At 48.8% G+C, this 12,496-nt stretch overlaps 1 protein-coding gene across 2 annotated transcripts in view; it reads left to right on the plus strand.

Moving 5' to 3' along the window:
• The window catches only part of ATP13A3 (ATPase 13A3), a 449,747-nt gene that overhangs the window by 212,272 nt on the left and 224,979 nt on the right, over nucleotides 1-12,496 (plus strand). The gene's annotated exons all lie outside the window — the stretch shown is intronic.

The raw sequence follows: 12,496 nt of genomic DNA on the forward strand, positions 1-12,496 counted from the left end.
GGCCTCGCAAACAACCTGTCCCTGTCCTCAGGGACAAAGCCTGCGAAGTGGCTACTTCGTTGGGATGTCTCAACTGCGGTACGCCGCGTGTTGCTAGCGTCCTGTTTGGCTGACGGCACCCCCACCCAGAGTGGGAGGATTCCTGTCACAGAGCGGTATCCAAGTTTTCGCTGGATCGGTGAGTACCATGCTACCCCTTTGTCTACGGCATTATCTGTCGGGGGGTGTATGTGGGGCCTCTGTTATGGGGATGGCAGTCTATGTGAGTCTGTGATATCCCCCTCATGTCTGTCAATATGGTTCCCGTGTTTCCCTTCACGGTCGCTATAGCGGTTCTGCTGCGGTGTGGGGGGGTTGGGGGGTCCCTGAGTCCCTTGTAATGCTTGTGCAACATTTTGGGGGTACAGACATGTTTGTGGGGGCCGCATCGGTGTAAAACCGTGGGGCCGCCATTTCAGGTGTGGGCAGGCTGTTTGGCCTCATTGTGAGGGCAGCAGCCATTTTCTGTAATGCTTGGCTCCCTTTCGGGCGCCATCTTTAGTGTGGGCAATGTGTTTCTTCATGTGCTCGACGGACATTTTCTCGGAGCCTCCCCCATAGACTTACATTGGCAAGCATTTTCTTGTGGCTCAGACCTATGTTCGGCCTCTAGTGGCGTGTCATCAATTTCTCTTTCCAAGCACACAGATCGAGCTGGGAGCGTGGGTACAGTATAGACACACTTCTGGGGGCTTTTCTGCTATTTTTTCTGGTTTATATCTCAGCTGGCAGTTATCTTTCAGTGCTTAGTAGCACAGGCTAGTCACTCATTGCGGTGGGAACCGCCGCTATCGCCGATTTAAAGGGCCAGCGCCATTTAATCTCTAAGTGTTTCTGATGGAGTCCCAGGATAGCAAATTCCCCCCAGCTCTGGTGGAGGGTTCAGATACTCCTGAATCCTCTGCAATAGTCTCACTTACTGCTGCACTTACGACTTTAGCGTCCAAAGTGGATCTGTTGATGTCTGAGCGGGCTTCTAAGAAAAGGCCCAGGCTTTCTCAATCTTCTGATTTGGAGCTAGATATGGTTGCCACGGACGGTGTACCCCCTGAGGGGTCTCAGTCCTCTGTCAGATGGGGGGGAGGAGGAGGAAGAGGTGGAGGATTCCCACTCCGGGTCGGCCAGAGAACACGCTGCAATGTCTGCGCTCATTAGCTCTGTTAAAGACACGCTACATTTAGAACATGAGCCCCACCTGCCGGGTAAGCGGTCTTCCTTTGGGACCCGCAAAACCCAGAAGTCGGTTCAGGTGTTTCCCTGTCTCGCTGAGTTTCATGAAACAGTGAACGAACAATGGCGCAATTTAAATCGTAAGTTTGTGGTGCCTAAGCGGTTTCAGTACCGTTATCCCTTTGCATCTCCGGTGGATTCGCGCTGGACTGTGGCCCCTAAGGTGGGCCACACTGTATCCAGGTTAAATAACTGTTCGCCTCAGTAATGGTCTCTCAGGCTGTGGTGGAGTGGACTAAGGTGCTAAGACGCACCTTGTGGCTGATTCCGCCCCTCCTGCTACTCTGGAGATGGTGGACCAAATTATTCAGGCTGTTTTATACCTGTGTGACGCGGCCTTGGATGAGGCCCCTTTAGTCTCACGCATATCTGCAGTCGCAGTGACGATCCGTCGCATCGTGTGGTTGAAAAGCTGGTCGGCCGACCAGTCTTCCAAGAAGACGGTATCTGAAATCCCTTCTGCAGGGAATCGCATTTTTGGGGACTCCCTGGACGAATTGGTGAAGGGGGTCACTGGGGGTAAAAGCAAGCTGCTGCCTCAGGTGTCCAGGGGCAAGTCTTTCCGCGGTAAGCTGGGCCCTTCCTTTAAACCTAACCAGGGGTCCTTTCGTGCCTTCAAGGCACAAGACAAAGGAAAATCCTTCAAGGCCTCTGGTGGCCAGAAGAAGCCTTGGGCGGGCAAGTCAAAAGCCACCCACACTGGCACGGCGGCCCAGTCCGCCTCGACCTGAAGGGGCGCCCTCGCCCGTTTCAGGGGTGGGGGGGGTGTCTGCGCTGTTTTCACGAACCTTGGCTGGCCAAGATTCAGGACAGATGGGTTCAGGAACTCATTCGGTCAGGGTACAAGATCAAATTTCGATCACGCCCAGCAGACAGGTTCTTTCCCTCAAATCTTCATTTGACCCCAGATCGTTTCCAAGATCTCCAACGGGCGGTTCAGGATCTCCTCGCCCAGGGGGTGATTGTCCCGGTGCCATATCGGCACAAGTTTCGGTGTTTTTACTCAAATCTGTTCACGGTCCTGAGAAAGGAGGGCAAGGTGCGTCCAATTCTGGACCTAAAGTTTCTGAACCTCTTTGTGGGGGTTCAAAAGTTCCCCATGGAATCTCTCAGATCGGTGGTGGCCTCCCTGAGTCCAGGAGATTTCCTGGCTTCCATCGACCTCAAGGATGCGTATTTACACATCCCGTCTACGAAGGTCATCAGAGGTACCTCCGATTCGCAATCGCGAAGGAGCACTATCAGTTCGGTTTCGCTTCGGCTCCAAGGGTGTTTACCAAAGTTTTGGCTCCTGTCCTGGCCCTGTTGCGGGCCCAGGGGATTGCAATTCTTGGGTATCTGGACGATCTCCTGTTTCGGTCGAGTTCCAGTGCATGAACTGTCAGCCACGGTTCAGATGCTCCAGGTGTTCGGGTGGACCATCAATTTTCAGAAGTCAACCTTGTCTCCTTCTGTTCGCCTCCCTTACCTGGGGATGGTTCTGGACTCCGCCCAGGCGAAGGTCTTCCTGCCGGAGGACAAACTCTGGACTCTGAAGAACAAGGTCAGGTCCCTCAAGGACAACGAGTCCTCATCGCTCAGGACCTGCATGCGGTCCCTGGGATTGATGGTGTCAGCCTTCGAGGCTATACCATTTGCACAGTTCCACACACGATCTCTGCAAGCGGAGATTCTGCCCAGGTGGGACAAACGTCCTCATTCCTTGGAAAGGAGGATCTCTTTGAGCCACCAAGTCAGAGAGGATCTTCTGTGGTGGCTCCAGTCTCCGGCTCTGACGGAAGGAAAATCCTTCCGGCCATTGTTGACGGTGGTCATCACGGACGCCAGCCTGTCGGGCTGGGGTGGCGTTCTGGGCAATTTGTCTGCCCAGGGCACTTGGTCGGAGGAGGAATCCTCCCTACCGATAAATGTCTTGGAACTGTGAGCGATCAGACTATGTTTGCTCCGTTGGTCGGATCATCTTCGGGGGCCGCCCTGTGCGTGTGCAGACGGACAACGCAACTGCGGTGGCTTACATAAATCACCAAGGGGGCACCAGGAGTGTCTGGGCAGCCAAGGAAGTGGCCGAGATTCTGTCCTGGGCCGAGACGCGGGTCCCGGCGATTTCGGCACTTCACATTCCAGGTGTGGAGAACTGGCAGGCCGACTATCTGAGCCGCCAGACCCTGGACCAGGGGGAATGGTCCCTACACCCGGAGGTGTTTCAGATGCTGTGTGTGGATCTGTTCGCGTCTCGTCTAAACAAGGTGGGAAGGTTCGTGGCAAGAACACGCGACCCTCTGGCAGACGCCTCGGACGCGTTGGTAGTGCCTTGGAATCGGTATCGCCTGATTTATGCCTTCCCCCCGATTCATTTGTTCAGGTTCCTTCGCAGGTTGGTCTCGGAACCGAGGTTGGTGATTCTAGTGGCCCCGGACTGGCCGCGCTGGTCTTGGTACGCGGACATCATGCAACTGGTCGTCGAGCCTCCCTGGCGGCTCTCGATACGAGACGATCTGCTGTCTCAGGGACCAATCTTCCATCCTGCTTTACAGTCGCTGGCTTTAACGGCGTGGCTGTTGAATGCCAGCTCTTGAGAGATCGGGGTCTCTCGTCGGCGGTCATCCCTACCCTACTCAAGGCTAGGGAGGCCTCGTCCGGTAAGATTTATTATCGTACCTGGAAGGCTTATTTTGCCTGGTGTGAATCGCAGGGTTTCCATCCTCGCTCCTTTTCGGGGGCGAGGGTGTTAGCCTTCCTGCCATCTGGTGTGGACCAGCGTCTTGCACTGACCACTATTAAGGGTCAGTTATCTGCGCTGGCCATTCTTTTCCAGCGCCCCTTGAGGTCAAATTCCTTGATCCGCACCTTTATTCAAGGGGTGCGTCATCTGGCTCCCCCTAGGAGGGCACCCATGCCTCCTTGGGACTTGAATTTAGTTCTGTCCATTTTGCAACGTCCTCCATTTGAGAACATCCGGGAGATTCCTCTGCCTGCGCTGTCACGGAAAGTCGCCTTTCTGGTGGCGATCACATCTGCTCGCAGAGTGTCGGAGTTGGCGGCCCTGTCTTGCCGCTCCCCCTACCTAGTTCATAGGGATAAGGTGGTCTTGTGACCTCATCAATCTTTCCTTCCAAAGGTGGTGTCCGATTTTCATCTCAGCGAGGACATACATTGTCTTGCCTAATCCTAAGCATCCTAAAGAGTTTGCCTTGCATTCCTTAGATGTAGTCCGGGCGATCAGGGTGTACCTGTCGTCTACTGAATCCTTCAGGTAGTTGGATTCTTTTTGTCCTTCCTGAGGGACCTCGGAAGGGTATGTCTGCGGCAACCATTTCCAAATGGATCAGACAGATGATTGTACAGGCTTATTCGCTTAGGGAACGGGTTCCGCCCTTCCCTGTCACGGCGCACTCTACCAGAGCGGTGAGTGCGTCTTGGGCCTTCCGCCATCAGGCGTCGGTGTCCCAGGTGTGCAAAGCGGCGACCTGGTCGTCCGTGCACACCTTTACAAAATTTTACAAACTTGATGTTTTGGCATCGGCAGATGCCTCCTTTGGCCGCAAGTTCTGAGTGCGGCAGTGCCTTGGGGGAGACGTGGCGTTTTTTCGCCTGTCCCCTCCTGTTGGGGTTTTTTACCCTTTGGTTATTTTGCTTTCCTGGGTTTGTTCACTCCTGTTTAGCTTTCCTGTTACCCAGTGTTTTACCTTTCTGGTTCAGATAAGGTTCCCAGTAGTGAAGACTGTATGAGTGGGCGGCGACTGTCAAGAGGACGTAAGAGAAAATAGAATTTTTGTAAGAACTTACCGTAAAATTCTTTTCTCTGAGTCCTCTGACAGTCGCCGCCCCCCACCCCACTATTGGGGGTTCATGGACTATCTACTGCTTGCTACCAAACTGATTTGGGAATGCTGCTAGCAGGGGGGTATTGGACCAGAGGGACAGCCCCCTGTAGGTGTGTCTATGCAAAGTTTTTGTGAATGTTTCTAACAAAATCTTCTGCCTAGATTTCTCCTGTGGATAATACCAATACCCAGTAGTAAAGACTGTATGAGTGGGCGACAACTGTCAGAGGACTCAGAATTTTTGTAAGAAATTACAGTAAAATTCTTTTCTCTATTTTTTTCAACAATTTAGGCCAATATGTATTCTGCTACATATTTTTGTTAAAAAAAAATCCCAGTAAGTGTAAATTGATTGGTTTGCGCAAACGTTTTTTATTTATTTATTTATTTTTTTTACTAGTAATGAAGGCAATCAGCGATTTATAGTGGGACTGTGACATTGTGGCAGACAGATCAGACACCTGACGCTTTTGAGGGAACCAGTGACATTACTACAGTAATCAGTGCTAAAAATATGCACTGTTACTGTATTAATGACACTGGCAGGGAAGGGGTAATAACAGGAGCGATTAAAGGGTTAAATGTGTCCTTAGGGGGTGCTTTCTGTGTCGGGGATTTTCCTCCTGGATGAACACAGAGACCTGTGTTCTTAAATAGGAGGAACACAGGATGCCTGTGTTTAGCACTGACAGAACAGCGGTCTGCAGTGTTTACATCGGCAGATTGCTGTTCTGTCTCCATGGGGAGCGATCGCAGGTGCCCGTCGGACATCGCGTCCGCCGGACCAGCTGATTGGCTCCCCCTCTAGCCAATCACATGCGCCTCTACTATCTGCTAGACAAAATAACATACAGGTATGTCGTTTTGCTTACCAGAGCAGACCTGCTGCCGTATAACTACGGCGGCTGCTCGGCAAGTGGGTAAATCCCCAATGAAGAAAATATAATGTGCAAAGCCTGTATTTGCGACATAATGGGGTTCATTTACTAAAAGCAAACAGGCTGGTCACTTAGCAAATGCAGTTACTAATTTTCCCCAGAGCTTAGTAATTGTGGTAAAGCTCTGCAGATTTCCATCATCTAGTCAAAGTGGAAACACAAATGCTGTTGGTTTTCCATCTGATGGGGTATTATTTACACAGAGAAGCTTCACCACATTCACTAAGCTCTGGAGAAAATTATTGCAACTGCTCTTGCAAAGTGCACATAATATTTGCTTTAATAAATCAACCGTGCTGAGTTTTTGAACGTTTAGTGTAACTTTTCTCTTCTTGACAGACACAGCTCTTTCATATTTTTGACCGTTGGGCTATATCGACCCCTTCAGGGGTAGGACACTAGACAGAAAAATAAAAAAATCACAGCACCACCTATTGGCAGTCCTAGCTGATAGTCAACCTCCCCTGCCATAAGCAGCTCAGTTTTTTCTGCCTAGTGAGAAGTAAGGACCTAGCTCCCTTCTGGGACCTATGGTTCCATAGCTTTTTTTTTCCTTTTTTCTTTTTACTGGGATTTTTCCTGCAGAGATTTTCAAACAGCAGCCAGACTTTTAGTCACCCTAGTCTGGCAGACAAGCACGCAGAGACCTTTAGCGAAGCGCTGGGTTGGCCGTGACAATGCCCCATCCTGGACCAGGTAGGCCGACAAGTTAAACGCCACATGGGACACACATGACCGTGCTCCAGAGTCTGTGTCAGTGTTGCCCTGGCCGACAGCCCTTCGGTGGAGAGCAGGATCTGTCTCGGGAGCAGATCCTGCTATCTCCACTGGACTGGTAAGAAGATTCCCCCTCCCGTTTCTCTCAGGCACCGTGGCAGGCTGCGGGTCATCCTTGAGGAGGTCCGCCCTGCAGGGTTTTCCTCTACTCTTTGGTTTCGGGTCTTCCTGTGTCCAGGTTCTTTCTCCCACACCTGCCCTCCTTTCACCTTTTTTTGGCAAGGATGGGTGCCTTCCCCTGGGAGGTTTGGGGCTGGTCGGTCACCACTAAGACACTTTCTCCCCTTGGCTGTGGCTGCTCTCCCCATTGGTGCTAAGGAGGGCCTGGCTGATCAGGTAACATGCGGTGACACCCTTGCAGTATCTGAGCTCCCTCCAGCCGTACGGTACCCGGTGGTCTCCATGTGGGCAGTGGCAGCCATTTTTGTTGGGCAGTTGGCCTTTACCTGTGTGGGTCTCCCCCCTCCCTTCTTGGGTGGTAAGAGTCCTGGGGCTATGGGAATGCTCGGTGTGGGCTCCCTTGCTCCATGGGGTTACCTATGTGCCTCTACTGGTGTATGTTGGGGGTGCCCTGCAGCCCCTCATCAGGACCGGATTCTGCTGGGCCACCCACAGTGCTATGCCGTCTGGCAGTTCCAAAATTGAATGCAGTGGCTGGTGGCCTACTGGAGCGTATAGCGGTGCTGCCAGGCAGCAGTTCCTCTCCCCCTGGTAGGTGGTCCTGATGCATGCCTGCATGTCCGGCTGGGGATGGGAGAAGATGGCCTGGGTCAGAGTTTGGTCCAGAGCCTTGGATGCCAGAGGAACTTGCCTGCCTCATTGGACAAAACATCGTCGAGGGTGCCTGGCCTGGGTCCATTTTGGACAGTGTCACGGCTGTGGTATCTGTCGCTTTCTGGGGCAGAACAAGGAGTTTGACAGTGGGGTTGGAGGCCTCACACATCCTGGTTCAGGGGAGTGGCCACTACACCTGGATGTGTTCCTACGAATTTGCCTGTGGTGTGACACCCCAGGCATGGAGCAGCTGTCCCCCATCTTGACAAGAGGGTGTCTGGTTTTGTGGTAAGCATGAGGGCTTGTTTGGTGGTCCTGATGGATGTCTTGCTGACGTCATTAATCTGTTGGCAGTTTTTTCCCTGCATTTTCCCTCCTGAGATTTTTTTCCTCGTATGCTGTGCTACGTGGGTTGGGGGCCGCAGATAGTCTGGTGGCTACTGTCTCTGGTGTGATGGTTGCGGACACCCATGGCAGTTTCCTTCTGGGGTATCTTGTGTTTGGAGGGTCACTCTTCTTTCCTGTGTTGACCTTCCTCTTGAAGCCGGGGACTGGGGGTTGTCTTCCCCTGTCATTCCCACCTGTGGATGGCACATATATTTTGCTTTTTAGAGATGTTCCATCATACTGGGTGGAAATTCATCTTTAGGTGCAGGGCTTTGTTTCTTTTCTATCCTTATGTTCCTTTGGTGTCTCGGATCTTGTCCTTCGGGTGTGGGTTGTTAGTAATTTTCCCTGCGTACCATTAAGGGCCTGGTTTTGTTTGCTTGTGCATTTTTTGTCCCAATGTCCCCTGGTTTTCCTCTTTTCATGCTCCCTTTTTTTTCACAGGGCTCAGAGTATGGGTTATCAATCAAATCTTAAGATACAGCGCTACTGACACCTAATCATAAAAAAAATGTGCAAATAAAGCAATAAGGTGCTAAATGCAAAAAAGGTGCTAAACTGAGTTAGTTGATAAAGTGCTCAAATAAATAAAGGTGCTAATCTACTGATGAAGTGCTTGAGTAAGTAAAAATGCTATCCTAGTGCCAATATCATGTATATAGATACTACACATATATCCACAATTAATATCGTGTGGGCAGTGGGTAACACTCTCTACACCATCAAAATTAAGACGTGCAAATACTGCAAAAGATCACAGTGCTTGAATAACGTGCAAATCCTGCAAAATAACACTGTGCTTGGAAAAGTAAAAATGCTAATACAGTGCAAAAATAACATCCAGTGTAGAAAATAGATAATGCCACATCACTTATTATAGTCCATGACATATATCCAACAGAATAAAAGTCTCTTCAATATCCCAAAGGTGCCTAAGTGACCAATAGAGAGGTAAAAAAGCTGCTCGTGATCCCTCCATCCTATACGGATGGCCTCTCACCTCATATTCAGACCTGTGTTTTACCACCAGGTCACAAACAACTTTTTCCCCTAAGGAGTTAGTTATGTATGGTAGATTCATAGATGACTTGCTGATCATTTGGAGGGGGAGTCACTCCTCACTTGGATCATTCTGTCAATCTAATGAATTCCAGCCAAAAGGGTATTCTACTGACGGGAAGTATTAGCGAAGAGGTGGTGACATTTCTAGACTTAGAGATTTGGATACGGTGTTGTGACCCTGTATATCCCCATTGGGGAAAAAGTAATTTGTGACCTGGTGGTAAAACACGGGTCTGAATATGAGGTGAGAGGCCATCCGTATATGATGGAGGGATCACGAGCACCTTTTTTTATCTCTCTATTGATCACTTAAGCACCTTTGGGATATTGAAGAGACTTTTAGTCTGTTGGATATATGTCAAGTGATGTGGCATTATCTATCTTCTACACTGGATGTTATTTTTGCACTGTATTAGCATTTTTACTTTTACAAACACAGTGTTATTTTGCAGGATTTGTACGTTATTCAAGCACTGTGATCTTTTGCAGTATTTTATTTGCACGTTTTTTTGATGGTGTAGAGAGTGTTACCCACTGCCCACACCATATTAATTGTGGATATATGTGTAGCCTTTATATATATATAGAATACACAGTGGGTACGGAAAGTATTCAGACCCCCTTAAATTTTTCACTCTTTGTTATATTGCAGCCATTTGCTAAAATCATTTAGGTTCATTCTTCTTCCTCATGAATGTACACATAGCACCCCATACTGACAGAAAAACACAGAATTGTTGACATTGTTGCAGATTTATTAAAAAAGAAAAACTGAAATATCACATGATCCTAAGTATTCAGACCCTTTGCTCAGTATTTAGTAGAAGCCCCCTTTTGATCTAATACAGCCAGGAGTCTTTTTGGGAAAGATGCAACAAGTCTTTCACACCTGGATTTGGGGATCCTCTGCCATTCCTCCTTGCAGATCCTCTCCAGTTCTGTCAGGTTGGATGGTAAATGTTGGTGGACAGCCATTTTTAGGTCTCTCCAGAGATGCTCAATTGGGTTTAAGTCAGGGCTCTGGCTGGGCCATTCAAGAACAGTCACGGAGTTGTTGTGAAGCCACTCCTTCGTTATTTTAGCTGTGCTCTTAGGGTCATTGTCTTGTTGGAAGGTAAACCTTCGGCCCAGTCTGAGGTCCAGAGCACTCTGGAGAAGGTTTTTGTCCAGGATATCCCTGTACTTGGCCGCATTCATCTTTCCCTCAATTGCAACCAGTCGTCCTGTCCCTGCAGCTGAAAAACACCACAGCATGATGCTGGTACCACCATGCTTCACTGTTGGGACTGTATTGGACAGGTGATGAGCAGTGCCTGGTTTTCTCCACACATACCGCTTAGAATTAAGGCCAAAAAGTTCTATCTTGGTCTCATCAGACCAGAGAATCTTATTTCTCACCATCTTGGAGTCCTTCAGGTGTTTTTTTAGCAAACTCCATGCGGGCTTTCATGTGTCTTACACTGAGGAGAGGCTTCCGTCGGGCCACTCTGCCATAAAGCCCCGACTGGTGGAGGGCTGCAGTGATGGTTGACTTTCTACAACTTTCTCCCATCTCCTGACTGCATCTCTGGAGCTCAGCCACAGTGATCTTTGGGTTCTTCTTTACCTCTCTCACCAAGGCTCTTCTCCCCCGATAGCTCAGTTTGGCCGGACGGCCAGCTCTAGGAAGGGTTCTGGTTGTCCCAAACATCTTCCATTTGAGGATTATGGAGGCCACTGTGCTCTTAGGAATCTTAAGTGCAGCAGAAATCTTTTTGTAACCTTGGCCAGATCTGTGCCTTGCCACAATTCTGTCTCTGAGCTCTTCAGGCAGTTCCTTTGACCTCATGATTCTCATTTGCTCTGACATGCATTGTGATCTGGAAGGTCTTATATAGACAGGTGTGTGGCTTTCCTAATCAAGTCCAATCAGTATAATCAAACACAGCTGGACTCAAATGAAGGTGTAGAACCATCTCAAGGATGATTAGAAGAAATGGAAAGCACCTGAGTTAAATATATAAGTGTCACAGCAAAGGGCCTGAATACTTAGGACCATGTGATATTTCAGTTTTTCTTTTTTAATAAAACTGCAACAATGTCAACAATTCTGTGTTTTTCCGTCAATATGGGGAGCTGTACATTCATGAGGAAGAAGAATGAACTTAAATGATTTTAGCAAATGGCTGCAATATAACAGAGTGAAAAATTTAAGGGGGTCTGAATACTTTCCGTACCCACTGTGTGTGTTTATTTATTTATATATATATATATATATATATATATATATATATATATATATATATATATATATATGATATTGGCTCTAGGATTGCACTTTTACTTACGCACTTCATCAGTAGATTAGCACCTTTATTTATTTCAGCACTTTATCAACTAACTCAGTTTAGCACCTTTATTGCATTTAGCACTTTATTGCTTCATTTGCACATTTTTTTTATGATTAGGTGCAGGTAGGGCTGTATCCTAAGATTTGATTGATAACCTTGGATGTTTAGTGATGAACATATGATATAGCGGCTGCGACCAATTAATTGATTTGATCATTGACATACAATTATATAGTGTTTGGATCCCAGTTTTATAGTCGCGCTGACACTTATTTATTTTTTTTTAATCAGAGTGTGGGTTGCCTTGTCCTGTGTTTTTTCCTATGGGTCTTACATGAGGACGAAGTGGTTCTCATCTGTTTCCTCTTTTCTGAAAAGGTGGGGTCTGCTATTCTGGCTGGATGAGGACCTTGTCCTTCCTCCCCTGTGTCCTGCCCTTCACTTGCTCCGGCGGTTGCACTGTATTGCCAGTTGTAGTTCGGGTGGTTAGTTTGTATCTACCTGTGTCTGCCTTCTTCGGAGGTCAGTTTTCTCCTTTTTGAAGTTGCAGGTGGCTTGCATATGGATTGCTGGTTTTTCTTGGCCATTGCTCATCGTTGGTTCTGGTGGTCTGTTGTACAGGCCTCTGTGGTTGGGTTCCTCCCTTCTTCATTATGGCATGCTTCACCAGGATGGTTAGTGCTTCCTCAGCCTTCTGACATAAGACTTCTACATCTCATGTCTACAAGGTAGCTGCCCAGTCGTCTGTGCACGCCTTTAATAGATCTTGCATCTTGATGTGGGTCATCTTTGGCGGTGTATTTCATCCGCTCAGTTCTGTTCGGATCAGTTCGGCTCCTGCCTTTCTCTGGGGGGGTTCTTGGGTGGTGTTTTTCTTTCTCTGGTTGCCCACTCCACAATGTGGCACTGCTTTGGGACATCCCAACTGTCAATAATATGCCAGATGGGATGAGCCTGGCTGGGATAAGTGCACTTGTGGCTGGGCTTCCACACAAACCGAGGCTGCGGCCAGCTTGGCACCTACCTTGGAAGGGGTGGCGCTGTGGGGGTGGTTTAATTATAGATGGCAACCATGCTGCCATTATTGTGGAGGGCACCTACCCCTTTTAGAGCTGTGGAAACATCAGGATACCCT

This window comes from Pelophylax lessonae, assembly GCF_965119305.1.
Source record: "Pelophylax lessonae genome assembly, chromosome: 3".
NCBI lineage: Eukaryota > Metazoa > Chordata > Amphibia > Anura > Ranidae > Pelophylax > Pelophylax lessonae.